This window comes from Macaca thibetana, chromosome 20 (genome assembly GCF_024542745.1).
Source record: "Macaca thibetana thibetana isolate TM-01 chromosome 20, ASM2454274v1, whole genome shotgun sequence".
Lineage (NCBI taxonomy): Eukaryota > Metazoa > Chordata > Mammalia > Primates > Cercopithecidae > Macaca > Macaca thibetana.
In genome coordinates, this window is record NC_065597.1 from 71,368,431 (window position 1) to 71,382,747 (window position 14,317).

Below are 14,317 nucleotides of genomic sequence, written 5' to 3' on the forward strand. Positions count from 1 at the left end.
GAGGGAGTAGGGAGGCGGCGGGAGGAGGGCCCGGCGGCCGCGGAGGAGGGCGAGGAGGAGGGGCGCGGGGGGCGGCCTCCACCCCTCCCCTCGCTCGCTCGCTCGCTCCCGCCCTCCCAGCAAAACCCCTCTCACCGCTGCGGCCCCAGGCCCGGGGCGCCAGCTGCCAGGCGGGGCGTGCGCGTCGGGGGAGGGGGCGGCGGGAGCCGGCGCTGGGCCGAGGGAGGGGGAAGGGAGGGCGGCGCGGCCGCGGGGAGCGGGCACCGGGAGGGAGGGGCGAGGGAGGGAAGGGGGGCGCCGAGCCGCCGCCGAGCCGCGCGCGTCCTCCTCGGCCGCATCCTCACGCACCCCCCCGCGGCCCCGCCCCCGGCCCGAGGGCAGCGCTAGGACACGGCCGGGAGCTGGCCTGGGGGGCGGGGGACCCTAAGATGTCCCGCCCTCGGGGAAGCCCGGGGAGGGGGCCGGGCGCGCGGGCCCAGAGGAAAAGCCCCGAAGACCGGGAAGATGGAGGAGATCGCGGCGGCGGAGCAGGCGGGGACCCCTCGCCTCCTCCTGCGGGGTCACCTTGGCCAGGCCCCCCTGCAGCCCTGGGCGGCGGAGAAGGCGGCAGGAATGCCTCTCTGCGGGCCCTGATTTCTCCGCCCAGCCCAGTTCCAGGAACGCGCAGGCAGCGCCCGGCGGGCAGAGGCCCTGGATCCCGATGCCGTGCGACGCAAACCAGGGTTCGGGGCCCGGCGCAGCCCCTCACGCTGGTCAGACGGCGGGCGACTCCCTGCCTTGCCCTCGGCCTCAGTTTCCCTCACGGTAGAATAAGGACGAGGCCTGATGCCGAGCAATCCGGACTTCCGCTTCGTTCCTAGCTTCGTCCCAACATTTGGGACCACCTGCGTCCCCGAGCCCGAGCGCCGCGGGAGGTCTAGATCCCTCCTGGACATCAGCACCCTGCGTGGCGCCCGCGGCCAGGGCAGCGAGTGCAGTGAGCGGATACACGCGAGGGAGAAGCCCCGCACCCGGCCCAGCTGTTTTCTGCCTCTTGTTTAACCACAGACTCGCGTTCTCGAGTATGTTTTATTTGGGCTAATCCTGTGCCCCCCGCCCTGTTATCTTCTTGCTGCTCTGGCTGTATGCTGGCAAATCGTAGTTCAAAAAAACAGCCCTCCTGCTGTTGGACACCCCCTCTCCCCAGCGGAGTTGGCCTTGAGGAGTCTAGGAGACGGAAAAAGGCACCTCAGAATCAGCATCCCCTAGAGGTGAGGCATCTGACGCCGGTTTTAATTCCGTCTTCATTGGTGCATTTGATGGCGCGGTCCCCGCCAGAGCCCGAAGCACGTGGCTCTTGATCACAAGGCATCGTGGCAGGCACAAGGCTTGGCACATAGTAGGCGCTCATGGCCTGGTGCCCAGATGGACACATAGTAGGTGCTCATAGGTTATGTGGACACACAATCGATTCTCATTGTATTTTAAGAGAATGCACACATAGTAGGTGCTCAGGACGTTGTGAGTGAATGCACACATAGTAGGTGTGGATTCATAATGGATGCTCATGTTTTGATCTAATGGACACATATTAGGGCTCATGACCTATTGTGGGAATGGGCACATAGTAGGTGCTCAGGAGCTGTAGGTTGAAACCTGAAGGGATGTGGGAAGGCCGTTTTCCTGGAGCAAAGGCTCGGAAGTTGGCGATTCGGAGGTGGCTTCCCCCAGCCCCCACCCTCGCCCCACCCCGGTCTCCTGAGTGTGGATATTGTGGAGTGTGGCCGGGTTAAACATTAGCCGGGAGATGGGCCCCGGGGGAAGGCCAGCTTCGGGACCTAGCGCTTCCAGGAGGGGGCTATTAAGGGCCGACTCTCTGGGTCCGGCGACCTGCGCTGGCGTCCGGAAGGGCCGAGGCCGAGGCCCGCAGAGCGCCCTCTCCCGGCGGCGGGAATCGCTGCGCTTCGGCCCGGAGCGCTGCCCTGCAGCTGACCGCATCCGAACTCAGGCAGGCAGAGTTGCAGCCCGGTGGGGCGAGGGAGTCGAGGCGTGAAGAAAGGTACAGGAGACGCTAGTTTAAATCTGTTAGCAAAAATGTTTATCGGCCAGGCGCGGTGGCTCATACCTGTAAGCCCAGCACTTTGGGAGGCCGAAGTGGGAGGATCCCTGGAGGCCAGGAGTTGGAGACCAGCCTGGGCAACATAGTGAGACCCCCACCTCCCGCCTCATCTCTATTATATTTTTAAAAATTGGCCGGGTGTGGTGGCTCACGCCTGTAATCCCAACATTTTGGGAGACTGAGGCGGGAGGATCACTTTAGGTCAGGAGTTTGAGACCAGTCTGGCCAACATGGTGAAACCTCATCCCTACTAAAAATACAAAAATTAGCCGGGCATGGTGGCGCATGCTTGTAATCCCAGCTACTCAGGAGGCTGAGGCAGGAGAATTGCTTGAACTCAGGAGGCAGAGGTTGCATTGAGCCGAGATCGCGTCACTGCACTCCAGCATGGGGGACCAAGCAAAAATAATAATAATAATATTTTTTAAATGTTTATTGAGGATAGGTGTGGTGGCTCACGCCTGTAATCCCAACAGTTTGGGAGGCTGAGGCCGGTGGATCACCTGGGGTCAGGAGTTCAAGACCAGCCCAGCCAACATGATGAAACCCTGTCTCTACTAAAAATAAAAAAATATATATTAGCCGGGTGTGGTGGTGTGCACCTATAGTCCCAACTTCTCCAGAGGCTGACGCAGGAGAATCGCTTGAACCCGGGATGCAGAGGTTGCAGTGAGCTGAGATCGCGCCACTGCACTCCAGCCTGGGCAACAGAGTGAGACTCTGTCTCAAAAAAAAAAAAAAAAATTTATTGAGTGCTTGCAGGATGCCAAGCCCTGTACCACAGTATGGATAAATGGAAAACAGCCCCAGCAGGGGAGAGAGACCTGAACCAAATGACCAGAGAAATCAGACGACTCTGTGCCATGAGGGAGACTTGACCAGAAGCAACTTCACCCTTGAGGGTCTTTTTAAGACATGTATTTATTTATTTATTTATGAGACAGAGTCTTGTTCTGTTGCCCAGGCTAGAAGGCAGTGGTGCAATATCGGCTCACTGCAACTTCCGCCTCCCGGGTTCAAGCTATTCTCCTGCCTAAGCCTCCTGAGTAGCTGGGACTACAGGTTCCCACCATCATGCTTGGCTAATGTTTTTTGTATTTTTTTTTTTTTTTTTTTTTTGAGACGGAGTCTCGCTCTGTCGCCCAGGCTGGAGTGCAGTGGCCGGATCTCAGCTCACTGCAAGCTCCGCCTCCCGGTTTACACCATTCTCCTGCCTCAGCCTCCTGAGTAGCTGGGATTACAGGCGCCCGCCACCTCGCCCGGCTAGTTTTTTGTAGTTTTAGTAGAGATGGGGTTTCACTGTGTTCGCCAGGATGGTCTCGATCTCCTGACTTTGTGATCCACCCGTCTCGGCCTCCCAAAGTGCTGGGATTACAGGCTTGAGCCACCGCGCCCGGCCTTGTTTTTTGTATTTTTAATAGAGACAGGGTTTCACCATGTTGGCCAGGCTGGTCTTGAACTCTTGACCTTGTGATCTGCACGCCTTAGTCTCCTGAAGTGCTGGGATTACAGGCATGAGCCACCGCGCCCAGCGTTTTTGAGAGATTTCTGCATGTTGCTCCCACGAAGAACTCTGATGTGGGCTCCCCAACCCCCTCTGGGTTCTTAATCTGAATGGTGAAGAAGAACATCTCTTTTCTGAGGCTGCTGTGATGAGTAGATGCAGTATGCTCCCAATACATGTTAGCAATCACTGGGAGATGTCAGGCCCAGCACAGGGCTTGTCAATTCCAGGAACTAGCTGCTGTCTGCTTAGTCTCCAGGAAACCCCTTAAATTTGGCTGGTTGGCTCCTGCAAAACCAGTAAGTGTGAAGAAAGAACTCCGTGGTCTTGGTGGGGTGATTTAACCAGAAACCTCCAGTTCCCGGCCGGGTGCGGTGGCTCACACTTATAATCCTAGCACTTTGGGAGGCTGAGGCAGGCAGATCACCTGAGGTCAGAAGTTCGAGACCAGCCTGGCCAACATGGTGAAACCCTGCCTCTATTAAAAATACAAAAATTAGCCAAGCATGGCAGCATGAGCCTGTAATCCCAGCTATTTGGGAGGCTGAGTCAGGAGAATCACTTAAACCTGGGAGGCAGAGGTTGCAGTAAGCCGAGATCATGCCATTGCACTCCAGCCTGGGTGACAGAGCAGGACTCCATCTTAAACAAAAACAAAGAAAGAAAGAAAGAGAGAGAGAGAGAGAGAGGGAGGGAGGGAAGGAGGAAGGAAGGAAGGAAGGAAGGAAGGAAGGAAGGAAGGAAGGAAGGAAGGAAGGAAGGAAGGAAGGAAGGAAGGAAGGAAGGAACCTCTCCAGTTCTCGGCCAGACCAGTCTTTCTTTTTTTATTTATTTTTCTTTAAATTTTTTTAGAGACAGGGTCTCCCTCTCTTGCCCAGGTTGGACTGCAATGGCTCTATCCTAGCTCACTGTAGCCTCCCTCCAACTTCAGGCCTCAAGCAAGCCTCCCAACTCAGCCTCCCAAAGTGCTGGGATTACAGGCGTGAGCCCCCTCCAGACCAGTTCTTTCTCTCTACCAGACATTTTATTTTTTAACTTTTATTTTTATTTGTGTAAATAGAGACAGGGCTGGGCACAGTGGCTCATGCCTGTAATCCCAGCACTCTATAAGGCCAAGGCAGGAGGATCAAGAGTTTGAGACCAGCCTGGGCAATAAAATGAGACCCCATCCCTTTTTTTTTTTTTTAGACGGAGTTTTGCTCTTGTCTCCCAGTCTGGAGTCCGATGGCGCGATCTCGGCTCACTGCAACCTCTGTCTCCTGGGTTCAAGTGATTTCTCCTGCCTAAGCCTCCCGAGTAGCTGGGATTGCAGGCGCTCGCCACTATGCCTGGCTAATTTTTTGTATTATTTGTAGAGACGAGATTTCGCCATGTTGCTCAAGCTGGTCCTTTTTTTTTTTTTTTTTTTTTTTTTGAGACGGAGTCTCACGCTGTTGCCCAGGCTGGAGTGCAGTGGCGCGATCTCGGCTCACTGCAAGCTCCGCCTCCCGGGTTCCCGCCATTCTCCTGCCTCAGCCTCCTGAGTAGCTGGGACTACAGGCGCCCGCCACCGCGCCCGGCTAATTTTTGTATTTTTTTTAGTAGAGACGGGGTTTCACTGTGGTCTCGATCTCCTGACCTTGTGATCCGCCCGCCTCGGCCTCCCAAAGTGCTGGGATTACAGGCTTGAGCCACCGCGCCCGGCCAAGCTGGTCCTTAACTCCTGACCTCAGGTGATCCACTTGCCCCGGCCTCCCAAGAGACCACATCTCTTTACAAAAAATAAAAAGTTAGCTGGGCCTGGTGGCACACATCTATAATCCCAGCTACTTGGGAGGCTGAGGTGGAAGGATCACTGGAGCCCAGGAGATTGAGGCTGCAGTGAGCTGTGATCATGCCACTGCACTCTACCCTGAGTGACAGAGCAAGACCCTGTCTAAAAATAATAATAATAGCGTGGCCGGGCGCAGTGGCTCATGTCTGTAATCCCAGCACTTTGAGAGGCCGAGGCGGGCGGATCATGAGGTCAGGAGATCGAGACCATCCTGGCTAACACAGTGAAACCCTGTTTCTACGAAAAATAGAAAAAAATTAGCCGGGCGTGGTGACGGGTTCCTGTAGTCCCAGCTACTTGGGAAGCTGAGGCAGGAGAATGGCGTGAACCCAGGAGGCGGAGTTTGCAGTGAGCCAAGATTGCGCCACTGCACTCCAGCCCGGGCGACAGAGCGAGACTGTCTCAAAAAATAAATAAATAAAATGATAATAATAATAATAATAATAGCTGGTCGCGGTGGCTCACACCTGTAATCACAGCAATTTGGGAGACTGAGGCGGGCAGATGACCTGAGGTCAGGGTTTGAGATCAGCCTGGCTAACATGGTAAAACCCCATCTCTACTAAAAATACAAAAAGGAGCTGGGAGTGGTGGTGTGCACCTGTAATCCCAGCTACTCAAGAGGCTGAGACAGGAGAATTGCTTGGACCCAGGAGGCGGAGGTTGCAGTGAGCCAAGATAGCGCCACTGCACTCCAGCCTAGGCAACAGAGCAAGACTCTGTCTCAGAAATAATAATAATAATAATTAGACAAGTGTGTTGACCTGTAGTCCCAGCTACTTGGGAGGTTGAGGCAGAAGGATCACTTGAACCCGGGAGGTGGAGGCTGCAGTGAGCTGAGATTGTGCCACTGTACTCCAGCCTGGATGACAAAGTGAGAATATGTCTCAAAATAATAATAATATTTAGAGACAGATGTCGCCATCTTGCCCAGACTGGTCTTGAACTCCTGGGCTCAAGTGATCCTCCTGCCTCAGCCTCCCAAAGTGCTGGGATTCTAGATGGAGCCATCCCCAGCTCCTTTCTCTCTACTGGACATTTTCATTATATTCACGACAACCGCACAGAGAAGTTCACTAACTTGTCCAAGGTTGTATAAGCTAGTAGGAGGCATAGTCCGGATTGCGTTCTCCGTGTGTCTGCAGTCTGAATCCAAAGCTTGTGCTCTCCAACCCACTACTTCCCTGGGGCATCAGGTAGCTGGCAAGATGGGGGACAGGCAGTAGAGACAACCAACAAGGCCAGGCTCTCAGCTGTTTTCTCTAGGTTCTGCTTTTCCAGGAGGCAGCAGCTGCCACTGCAGGAGAGCCAGGCCCCATTTCTCCTTCTAAGTGAACAACAGGCACAGAGGCATGTCCTCCCTCCCTGCCATTCTGCTGGCGTCCTCCTTTCAGAGTAGGGCCTTTTGGAGGGAGGAGACTCTCAGAGTCTCCCCATTAGATGGTAGGATCCCCAAGGAGAGGGACACTGTCTGCTTTGTCTCTCCCCCTGCAAGGTCCTGCCCAGGGCCTGGCATGTTGTAATGCTTCCTGAGTATTGCTGGTAGATACACTTTGGGGGCTGAACTTCGTCCCCTAATCCTTAACAATAAATATTTATTGAACATCACCTAGGTTCCCATTCATTTTTTTTTTTCGAGACAGAGTCTTGCTCTGTCGACCAGGCTGGAGTGCATTGGCATGATCTCGTCTCACTGCAATCTCCACCTCCCAGGTTTAAGCAATTCTCCTGCCTCAGCCTCCGGAGTAGCTGGGATTACAGACATATGCCACCACACCCGGCAAATTTTCGTATTTTTAGTAGAAATGGGGTTTCACCATGTTGGCCAGGCTGGTCTCGAACTCCTGACCTCATGATCCGCCCACCTGGGCTTCCCAAAGTGCTGGGATTACAGGCGTGAGTCACTGCGCCTGGCTGGTTCCCATTCATTCTTATCCAACAGATTATTAAGCTCTCCTTTTTTTGAGATAGGGTCTCACTCTATTGCCCAGGCTGGAGTGCAGTGGTGCGATCACGGCTCACTGCAGCCTCGACATCCCAGGCTCAGGTGATCCTGCCACCTCCACCTCCCAAGGAGCTGGGACTACAGGCGTGTGCCACCACACTCACCTAATTTTCCTATTTTCTGTAGAGACAGGGGTCTCACTGTGTTACCCAGGCTAGTTTTGAACTTCTGGGCTCAAGCAATCCTCCTGTCTTAGCCTCATAACAGGCGTGAGCCACCATACGCGGCTGAGACCCTATCTCTTTCTTTTTTGAGTCGGAGTCTTGCTCTGTCACCCAGGCTGGAGTGCAGTGGTATGATCTTGGCTCACTGCAACCTCTGTCTCCCGGGTTGAAGGGATTCTCCTCCCTCAGCCTCCTCAGTAGCTGGGATTACAGGCTTGTGCCACCACATCTGCCTAATTTTTGTATTTTTCCTAGAGATGGGGTTTTGCCATGTTGGCCAGGCTGGTTTCTAACTCCTCACCTCAGGTGATCCGCCCACCTCAGCCTCCCAAAGTGCTAGGATTACAGGTATGAGGCACCATGCCTGGCCCTGAGAACCTCTCTCTTAAAAAAAAAAGGCCGGGCGCGGTGGCTCAAGCCTGTAATCCCAGCACTTTGGGAGGCCGAGACGGGCGGATCACGAGGTCAGGAGATCGAGACCATCCTGGCTAACACAATGAAACCCCATCTCCACTAAAAATACAAAAAAATTAGCCGGGCGTGGTGGCAGCGCCTGTAGTCCCAGCTACTCGGGAGGCTGAGGCAGGAGAATGGCAGGAACCCGGGAGGCGGAGCTTGCAGTGAGCCGAGATCGCGCCACTGCACTCCAGCCTGGGCGACAGAGCGAGACTCCGCCTCAAAAAAAAAAAAAAAAAAAAAGAAGTAACCCTTGAGACCTACATTGTAGATGTAGCAGAGATGATAGGAACCAGGATGGATAAATGGTGGCAGATCCAGAACTCTGGCCCTTGACCTTGGCCAAGCCCTCTAACCTCTCTGAGCCTCAGTTTCCCCATCTATGAAATGGCAGTCCTCGGGGCACCTATCACCACTGGCCTCTGTGAGGCTCAGTGGGAAGTGCACAGAAAGGGCTTCCAGCAGCACGTGGCTGGGAGACAGAGCCCCACAAATGGTAGCTATTATGAATGAAGCGGTCCACAGCGAGCAGGGCCCAGGCACAAGGCGTGAGTGATGGAGGTAGTGAGATCAGGATGACTTATCAACCCTGAGCCTGTGGCCTGGCGAGCGTGTCTCTCCATGGGCGCTGGCTGGCTGAGCCTACAGAGCTCGGGCTGTCTGTGGGTGGGGTGTTTATTCTGGGAAGCGGCCCTGGCTGCTCTTCATTCCCTGCCCCAGGGAGAAAGGAGGGGTTCAAGTCAGAACCCAAGCCACGCTGGGCCTGGCATGTACAACACAGCGCCACCTGCCCGCAGGGCCCAGAGCTGAGAATGCCCGGGAGGTGCAGCCCCAGGGGCCCGACTGGGTCTTGCAGATGTGAGACACTGCCAGGGTGACCCACCTGACTCTCCAAGAACCTGACCTGCAAAACCTGAAATGCTCAGCTTTTGGAAGTCTAGAGACTGGGTCCTGCATCCCAGGGCAGGGACAGGATGGGACGCCTGGGCTGGGGGGAGAGTTATATCAGAGGTGTGGATGTCCCTGGTGGTAGCGCTGTCACGCTTGGGCTCCTTCATCAGAGGCTTGCTTCATGGAAGCCATGTGAGCTATGCAGTTGCACAGGGCTGGCCCTTAGAAGGGCCTGACTGTGGTTGAATGTTCTGCTGTCACCATCTTGAAATTCTTAATCATTTTAGAACATGGCCCGCAAATTTTCATTTTAAATTATGTAGCCTGTCCTGCCTTCGTGGTTTCGTTTCTCCTAGCACGTAGCTTCTCCCTCCCATCAGGGCCCACAGACCCAACCCTCAGCCACATCCAGCAAGACAGGAGTGCCTTAGGTAAGCCTCATTTCCTGAAAGGTGGTGGGAGACATGCACCTGCCCCCCCCAGCTCTGAGCTTCTTGGTATCATAATATTGCACAGATCCTTGGGAAGTTTAAAAGAGGTAGTTTTGGGCCGGGCCCTGTGGCTCATCTCTGTAATCACAGCACTTTGGGAGGCCAAGGCAGGTGGATCCCTTGGGGTCAGGAGTTTGAGACCAGCCTGGCCAACATCGTGAGACCCGGTCTCTACTAAAAATACAAAAATTAGCTGGGCATGGTGGCACGTGCCTGTAATCCCAGCTATTCAGGAGGCTGAGGCACGAGAATCGCTTGAAACCAGGAGGCAGAGGTTGCAGTGAGCTGAACTGTACCACTGAACTCCAGCCTGGGTGACAGAGTGATACTCTATCGCAAAATAAATCAATAAAAAGTAAAAGAGGTAGTTTTGGTGGGGCACAGTAGCTCATGCCTATAGTTCCAGCACTTTAGGAGGCCAACGCAGGAGGATTGCTTGAACCCAGGAGTTCGAGACCAGCCTGGGCAACACACTGAGACCCTGTTCTCTATCTCTACAAGAAATTATTAGCTGGTCGTGGTGGTGCACGCCTGTAGTCACAGCTACTTGGACAGCTGAGGCTGGAGGATTGCTTGAACCCAGGAGATGGAGGCTGCAGTGAGCCGAGATTGTGCCACTGAACTCCAGCCTGGGGGACGGAGTGAGACCCAGTCTCAAAAAAAAAGGCTGGTCACGGTGGCTCACGCCTGTAATCCCAGCATTTTGGGAGGCTGAGGCAGGCAGATCACCTGAGATCAGGAGTTGGAGACCAGCCTAACCAAAATGGAAAAACCCTGTCTCTACTAAAAATACAAAATTAGCTGGGCGTGGTGGCGCATGCCTGTAATCCCAGGTACTTGGTTTTTTTTGGGTTTTTTTGTTTTTGTTTTTTTTGAGACAGAGTCGCTCTGTCGCCCAGGCTGGAGTGCTGTGGCGGGATCTCAGCTCACTGCAAGCTCCGCCTCCCGGGTTTACGCCATTCTCCTGCCTCAGCCTCCCGAGTAGCTGGGACTACAGACGCCCGCCACCTCCTCCCGCTAGTTTTTTGTATTTTTTAGTAGAGACGGGGTTTCACCGTGTTAGCCAGGATGGTCTGGATCTCCTGATCTCGTGATCCGCCCGTCTCGGCCTCCCAAAGTGCTGGGATTACAGGCTTGAGCCACCGCGCCCGGCAATCCCAGGTACTTGTAATCCCAAGGAGAATCGCTTGAACCTGGGAGGCAGAGGTTGCGATGGGCCAAGATCATGACATTGCACTCCGGCCTGAGCAACAAGACTGAAACTCCATCTCAAAAAATAAATAAATAAATAATATAAAAATAAAAGAGGTAGTTTTATATGAATGGCACAGTTCCTGACGCAGAATAAACGTTTAGGAAGTTAGAGCTATTATTATGTTTAAAAGATGAGGATTATTGGCCAGGAGCAGTGGCTCACGCCTTTAAATCCCAGCACTTTGGGAGGCCGAGGCGGGCAGATCACGAGGTCAGGAGTTCGAGACCAGCCTTGCCAACATAGTGAAATCCCGTCTCTACTAAAAATACAAAAATTAGCTGGGCAGGGTGGTACGCGCCTGTAGTCCCAGCTACTCGGGAGGCTGAGGCAGGAGAATCGCTTGAACCCAGAGGCGGAGATCGTGGTGGGCTGAGATGGAGCCACTGTACTCCAGCTTGGGCAACAGAGCGAGACTCCAACTCAAAAAAGAAAAAAAAAATTAAGATTATTGCAGGACTGGGCGCGGTGTCTGACGCCTGTAATCCCAGCACTTTGGGAGGCCGAGGCGGGCGGATCACGAAGTCAGGAGTTCAAAACCAGCCTGACCAACATGGTGAAACTCCATCTCTACTAAAAATACAAAAATTAGCCGGGCGTGTTGGCGCGCGCCTGTGATCCCTGCTACTCGGGAGGCTGAGGGAGGAGAATCGCTTGAACCCCAGAGGCGGAGGTTGCAGTGAACCAAGATCGCGCCATTGCACTCAGGCTCTGGGCGACAGAGGAAGACTCTGTCTCGGGGGAAAAAAAAAAGATTATTGCAGGCGCTAACTTGGAGGAAAAGGGGTCCGCCCGGGATCCCTGAGGACCTGCGGGGGGGGGGGAGGAGCCGTCCTTCCCCTGGCCCCGCCCCTCCTGCCTTCCTTAGGAGGAGACCCCCCCAGGGCAGGGACAAGGGGGCGGAGAAGCGGGAGCGACACATTTTTGAGTCGTGACCAAGTGGAAACTCCCTCCCCGAGGCGGAAGCCGGGGGCGCCCCACTGGGGCCCAAGCCTCCGCCGGGGCGGGATTCCAGGCCGGGGGCGGGAGGCGGGGGGCGGGGGGCCGCCGGCGACCCGGGCCCCGCCTCTCGCCCCCCTCATGAATATGAATAAGCCGGCTAGGGAGCGGAAGTGCGAGGCGGCCCCAGCCGGGCGGGCTCTGCCACTGACTGCGGGGGCTCGAGGCCGGGGGGCGTGGTCTGGCCCGGACGCCCCGCCCCTACACCCACGCGGGGCCTCCTTCCGGCCGGCGCGCCCCGGACGTGACCTCGAGGGCGCGCGCTGGGAGCCGCCCGACGGGGCGCAGACAGCACCCTCCTGGCGTCGGCGCCCGCAGTCATTCTTTCCAACGCTGGGGACACGGGAGTCAGAAATGAAACAGCCCTGTCCTCGTGGGGCTTACGTTCAGGCGCAAGGGCCACCAGTCGAATTGGGAAACCGCCTCGGATGTCACATGAGCGCCCAGGGAAGACAGGGCAGGGTCTCGCTGGGGAGGTGACTTGAGTCAAGACTCAAAGGAAGGAAGCGAGGGAGCAAGCCATGCGAAGAACTAATGAAGGAACATTCCAGAAAGATTTCACATCGCAGGCCTAAGGTCCAGGGGCAGCAGGCATTGAGGCTGATGTGGCTGGATTGGAGAGAAAGAGGAATTAAAAGGATGGAATAATGACAATAATGGCTCACATTTTTTAGCAAGAGGTGGGTTCACTTCCTGTCTATCATTATCTGGGGGAAAATTAGGCTCAGGGAGGTAAAATAATTTGCCCAAGGTCACACAGCTTGTAAATGGCCAGACCAGCATTGGAACCCAAGGGGACGGATGTCTGAAACACACCCGGGAGTCCCCAGGTGGGATGACCTTGACCAAGACAGGCCCTTTACCCCGTGCCTCAGTTTCATCCCAAATAGCTGCCTGAAGGCAGCCTAAAACCAGGGCACAGAGCAAGGATGTAGCTGAGTCTTCATGACATCTGTTCTCCTGGGAGATGCTTTTGTTGTCTGGGAAGCACTTGTCACCTCTCCAGGCTCTGGAGCAGGTACAAGTGGCTTCGGGGAGGAAGGGCGGGAGCTGGGAAGAGGCTGCTTCTGGTGGCTTGGGGAGAGAGGGAGTGGGTGGGGGGCCCGGGCTGGCTGAGTGCTTTGGAGCATAACAAAGGCAGTGTCAGCCAGTCAGCTATGTCCGCTGCTAGCAACCGTGCAGGCAGCATCCCCCGCCGTCCCTCTGAGCCTGGAGAGACTGAAACACACACAGCCAGCACACCTGCTGCCCAGGTGAGGGGTAGAAGGCCTGGGGGTTGCCAGTCTGGGCTCTGCCGCGAGAAAGTGACTTTTCTGCAGTGGGAAGCGGGGAGGAAGTGCTTGCACCCTCCTGCAAAGCTGTCTCTGCCTCTGGATCCACGGTGCTGAGGCCTGAGGGCTCTCATGGGTACGGGCCTGGTGAGTCATCTAGAATTTGCCCCTTCCCCAGCCTGGTGCAGCCTCTAGTCTCCGCCTTTAGGCTCTGATGTAAACTGAGACTGGGTCAGGAGTGGGACCCATCCTCCGTGTTTGAGGAGCTGGGCTATTACATGAGCCCCTACCTCAGGTTGCTAGTGAGTCAAAGGTCCTGGTGGGACCAGACCAAAATGGAACCTACTATCGGGCCCATTTTGAGAGGGGTGACACAGGTTAAGAGTACATGCACACACAGCTCTAAAGTAGCAGAGATGGCATTCAAGTCCAAAGCCTTTGACTCCAGGACGGGCACAGTGGCTCACACCTGTAATTTCAGCACTTTGGGAGGCCGAGGTGGAAGGATCTCCTAAACCCAGGAGTTCAAGACCAGCATGGGCAACATAGTAAGACCTTATCTCTGTTAGCTGGGCATGATGGCACACAGCTGTGGTCCCAGCTACTCCGGAGGCTGAAGCAAGAGAATTGCTTGAACCTGGGAGGCAAATGTTGCAGTGAGCGGACAGAGCAAGATTCCATCTCAAAACAAACAATCAAAAACACTAGTCTTGCCCAGTGAGGTGGCTCACGCCTGTAATCCCAGCACTTTAGGAGGCCGCGGCGGGCGGACCACCTGAGGTCAGGAGTTCCAGACCAGCCTGGCCAATATGGTGAAACCCCTTCTCTACTAAAAATACAAAAATTTGCTGGGCATGATGGCAGGTGCCTGTAATTCCAGCTACTTGGGAGGCTGAGGCAGGAGAATCCCTTGAACCTGAGAGGTAGAAGTTGCAGTAAGCCGAGACCGTGCCATTGCACTCCAGCCTGGGAAACAAGAGTGGAACTCGGTCCCCAAAAGCAAAAAAAACACTAGTCTCAAGCCACAACCATGTCTCCAACCTCCCCAGCCAGGTTTCTCAAAACAGTGGGCTACATGAGGTCACCCACTCCTGCCGAACTCCAGGCGGGCTTCCTCATCCCTTGCTCTATCCTAAACTGTTCCTTAAGTGACACTTCACTTCCTGTCGTCCTCCAAGCTGAGACCCCACCAGCGGCTGACTTTTCCTTTGTGGTTCCACCCACTTCCTAAATCCCTCTAGGGGCTGGGCACAGTGGCTCACTCCTGTAATCCCAGCACTTTGGGAGGCCAAGGCATGTGGATCACGAGGTCAGGAAATCGAGACCATGGTGAAACCCAGTCTCTACTAAAAATAAAAAAAAAATTAGCCGGG

The 14,317-nt window shown here is 55.1% G+C and overlaps 2 protein-coding genes across 2 annotated transcripts in view; one reads left to right on the forward strand and one right to left on the reverse strand.

Moving 5' to 3' along the window:
* Positions 1–14,317, reverse strand: part of DNAJA3 (DnaJ heat shock protein family (Hsp40) member A3) — a 192,785-nt gene that overhangs the window by 150,555 nt on the left and 27,913 nt on the right. The window lies entirely within an intron of this gene.
* Positions 743–14,317, forward strand: part of TFAP4 (transcription factor AP-4) — a 67,837-nt gene continuing 54,262 nt past the window's right edge. Inside the window, exon 1 of the mRNA XM_050774456.1 lies at positions 743–1,250. The gene's annotated coding sequence lies outside the window, so the exon portion shown is untranslated. The remainder of the gene's footprint in view (positions 1,251–14,317) is intronic.